Genomic DNA, 5,007 nt, shown 5'->3' on the forward strand with positions numbered 1-5,007 from the left:
TTTGAGCATACGCCTCTCTCTTTTAAAACTAATAAGGAGATTAAACAGGTATGCACACAGTAGGGAGCTACATCCCCTTACACCACGGGTCTTATTCAGGGCTTGGCTCAGTCTGAACGACTAATTCCATATGATTGGGAAATGATCACTAGAACGTGCTTATCCACTTCGGAATTTTTACAGTCCCGAACATGGTGGCAAGATGAAGCATCTCAACAGGCTCAAAGAAATACAGCGACTAATCCTCTTCTTAATATTACTGTGGAGCAATTAATGGGGTCAGGGGCATATCAAAGGGTTCAGAGACAACTATAATTCTATGATCAACTTATAAGTCAAATTAGATTTATTTGTCTTAGAGCATGGGAAAAGGTTAGCCCCCTGGGACAGTCTCATCCTTCTTCTGTTAATGTAAAACAATCTAATGGAGAAACTTATACTGACTTTATTGCCCAATTAAAACAAAATCTGGTGAGAACTGTTGCTCAAACTGAATTAAGGGATATGTTATTACCGATGCTTGCCTATGATAATGTGAATTCAGAATGTCAAAAGGTTTTACAGCCTCTCAAAGTACAAGGAAAGCCTCCAGAGGATTATATTAAGGCTTGTCACGATATTGGATGAGAACCCTATAAGATGCAAATGTTGGCTCCACGCATTACAGGCTTGAAACAACGAGCGAATCAGCAGGTTAAGTTTTAGTTGTCGTAACAGAGGACATGTGCAGAAAAACTGCAAGACTAGTAAAAACACACCCACTAAGCCTACTCCCACAGAGGAGAAGACACCTGGATTATGCCCTCGCTGTCATAAAGGCCATCACTGGGCTAATCGGTGCAGATCTAAATTTCATAAAAATGGATCCCCTTTGTCGGGAAACTGGAAGAAGGACCCCACTCAGGGCCCGTCAAACAATACAGGCTCTCAACAAACATGGAACGCTGTTCCTTTTGTGTACCCAGCCGGAGAACAGCAACCTCATCCAAAGCACACACCTGTGTTGCCAGCTTCCTTCCTGCAACACCCAGGAGCTCAGCACTAGATGTCCCCGCCACTGGTAATTTACTTCTTATGCCAGCTATGGGAATTTATAAAATCCCTACTGGAATTAAAGGTCCAATACCTAAAGGAAGTGTGGGATTATTATTAAGACACAGTAGTTTAACAAGTAAGGGAGTTCAAGACCTAATGGGGATTATAGGTGAAGGTTATGAGGGCAAAATTTCTATTATGATGAAAACAGAGTATCCTTATCAAATAATAAAAGGAGATTGTATAGCTCAATTGTTATTATTACCTTATATCACTACTAGTAAATCTCATATGAAAAGAACTGGAGGATTTGGAATTACAGGAAAACAGGTATATTGGCAAACTTTTGTACCTGATTCTGAAAGGTTGTTGCTGAACCACGAAAAGACACTGGGATTCTTGGCCTCTGGAGGACAAGAATTCAATCCGGGGCCAGAGACGAGGCTTGATCGCTCAGAGCTTTTGTGTAATAACGTTTTATTAAAGTATAAAGGAGATAGAGAAAGCTTCTGACATAGGCATCAGAAGGGGCAGAAAGAGTACCCGCTTGCTAGTGTTAGCAATGGAGTTATATACTCTCCAATTCGTTATTACAGTGAATGAAAAGAATGTCTGGAGGCTGTAAAGACCTCACTAGACCAACTTCCATAATTTACATTTTAAGACAGCAGGATTAGCCAGAAGTTTTAATCCAGAGACTGTCCTCAGGCAGGATACATTATTGTTATATAATCCTAAGGAATGAGAAAAAAAGTTTGTCCTTTCTTCCTCCTTGAGAATTCCAGACCCCTCTCTCCTTGGGGACCCCTAGGCTTCTTATCAACCTGCCTAGGAAATGACTCTATCAATTCTAGACCCACATTATCTGTATATATTAATAACAAGCAATTTTCAAGACTTGTGGATACTGGAGCTGATGTTTCTATAATATCTAAAAAGCATTGGCCAATTTCTTGGCCTTTAACAGATGTTCTTATTATGTTAACTGGAATTGGAACTATGCAAAATATTCAAAAAAGTACTAATATTTTGAACTGTTCAGGTCCTGAGCAACAACCTGCAACTTTGCAACCTTTAGCTGCAGATATCCCTATTAATTTAGGGGGATGAGATCTACTGATGCAATGGGGAGCTTCTGTAACAAGTCCTACCAGATCTTCTCAAGCTAAACAAACTATGGCAAACATGGGATATAATGCTGTTGAAATACACAGGCTTTTTAGTGGGGGTCACTGCTCAGCAACAAAAGACAGCACTTAAATTGACATGGAAATCTGATGAACCTCAGAGCAGTGGCCGCTATCACATGAAAAGTTACAGGCTCTTGAACAGCTAGTAGAGGAGCAATTATCTCTTAATCATATTGCCTCAACTACTAGTCCTTGGAATTCTCCAGTCTTTGTTTCTAAGAAGAAATCAGGAAAATGGAGAATTCTAACTGATTTAAGAAAAATTAAAGCTATAATTGAACCTATGGGTGCTTTACAACCAGGCATTCCGTCACCCTCTATGATACCACAAAGTTGGAAAAGACTGGAATGCAAAAGTAGGAAGTCAAGAAACACCCAGAGTAACAGGCAAATTTGGCCTTGGAATACGGAATGAAGCAGGGCAAAGACTAATAGAGTTTTGCCAAGAGAATACACTGGTCATAGCAAACACGCTCTTCCAGCAACACAAGAGAAGACTCTACACATGGACATCACCAGATGGTCAACACCGAAATCAGATTGATTATGTTCTTTGCAGCCAAAGATGGAGAAGCTCTATACAGTCAACAAAAGCAAGACCAGGAGCTGACTGTGGCTCAGATCATGAACTCCTTATTGCCAAATTCAGACTGAAATTGAAGAAAGTAGGGAAAACCTCTAGACCATTCAGGTATGACCTACGTCAAATCCCTTATGATTATACAGTGGAAGTGAGAAATAGATTTAGGGGACTAGATCTGATAGATAGAGTGCCTGCTGAACTATGGACTGAGGTTCATGACATTGTACAGGAGACAGGGATCAAGACCATTCCCATAGAAAAGAAATGCAAAAAAGCAAAATGGCTGTCTGGGGAGGCCTTACAAATAGCTGTGAAAAGAAGAGAAGCAAAAAGCAAAGGAGAAAAGGAAAGATATAAACCTCTGAATGCAGAGTTCCAAAGAATAGCAAGAAGAGATAAGTAAGCCTTCCCCAGCGATCAGTGCAAAGAAATAGAGGAAAACAACAGAATGGGGAAGACTATAGATCTCTTCAAGAAAATTAGAGATACCAAGGGAACATTTCATGCAAAGATGGGCTCAATAAAGGACAGAAATGGTAGGGACCTAACAGAAGCAGATATTAAGAAGAGGTGGCAAGAATACACAAAACTGTACAAAAAAGATCTTCATGACCCAGATAATCACGATGGTGTGATCACTGACCTAGAGCCAGACATCCTGGAATGTGAAGTCAAGTGGGCCTTAGGAAGCATCACAATGAACAAAGCTAGTGGAAGTGATGGAATTCCAGTTGAGCTCTTTCAAATCCTGAAAGATGATGCTGTGAAAGTGCTGCACTCAATATGCCAGCACATTTGGAAAACTCAGCAGTGGCCACAGGACTGGAAAAGGTCAGTTTTCATTCCAATCCCAAAGAAAGGCAATGCCAAAGAATGCTCAAACTAACGCACAATTGCACTCATCCAACACGCTAGCAAAGTAATGCTCAAAATTCTCCAAGCCAGGCTTCAACAATATGTGAACCGTGAACTTCCAGATGTTCAAGCTGGTTTCAGAAAAGGCAGACAAACCAGAGATCAAATTGTCAACATCCGCTGGATCATCGAAAATACAAGAGAGTTCCAGAAAAACATCTGTTTTTTGCTTTATTGACTATGCCAAAGCCTTTGACTGTGTGGATCACAATAAACCGTGGAAAATTCTGAGAGAGATGGGGATATCAGACCACCTGACCTACCTCTTGAGAAACCTATATGCAGGTCAGGAAGCAACAGTTAGAACTGCACATGGAACGACAGGCTGGTTCCAAATAGGAAAAGGAGTATGTCAAGGATGTATATTGTCACCCTGCTTATTTAACTTCTATGCAGAGTACATCATGAGAAATGCTGGGCTGGAGGAAGCACAAGCTGGAATCAAGATTGCTGGGAGAAATATCAATAACTTCAGATATACAGATGACACCACCCTTATGGCAGAAAGTGAAGAACTAAAGAGCCTCTTGATGAAAGTGAAAGAGGAGAGTAAAACAGTTGGTTTAAAACTCAACATTCAGAAAACGAAGATCACGGCATCTGGTCCCATCACTTCATGGCAAATAGCTGGACAAACAGTGGAAACAGTGTCAGACTTTATTTTGGGGGGCTCCAAAATCACTGCAGATGGTGACTGAAGCCATGAAATAAAAAGACTCTTACACCTTGGAAGAAAAGTTATGACCAACTTAGCATATTAAAAAGCAGACATTACTTTGCCAACAAAGGTCCGTCTAATCAAGGCTATGTTTTTTCCAGTGGTCATGTATGGATGTGAGGGGTGGACTATAAAGAAAGCTGAGTGCTGAAGAACTGATGCTTTTGAACTGTGGTGTTGGAGAAGACTCTTGAGAGTCCCTTGGACTGCAAGGAGATCCAACCAGTCCATCCTAAAGGACATCAGTCCTGAATGTTTATTGGTAGGACTGATGTTGAAGCTGAAACTCCAATACTTTGGCCACCTGATGCGAAGAGCTGACTCATTTGAAAAGATCCTGATGCTGGGAAAGATTGAGAGCAGGAGGAGAAGGGGACGACAGAGGATGAGATGGTTGGATGGCATCACTGACTCAATGGGCATGAGTTTGAGCAAAGTCCGGAAGTTGGTGATGGACAGAGAGGCCTGGCGTCGTGCGGTTCACGGGGTCTCAGAGAGTCCGTCTTGACTGAGCACTGAACTACTTCGCGTCAAGCCCCGCCCCGTCCCCCGTCTCCGCCCCTGCC

This window comes from Bos indicus, chromosome 23, assembly GCF_029378745.1.
Source record: "Bos indicus isolate NIAB-ARS_2022 breed Sahiwal x Tharparkar chromosome 23, NIAB-ARS_B.indTharparkar_mat_pri_1.0, whole genome shotgun sequence".
NCBI lineage: Eukaryota > Metazoa > Chordata > Mammalia > Artiodactyla > Bovidae > Bos > Bos indicus.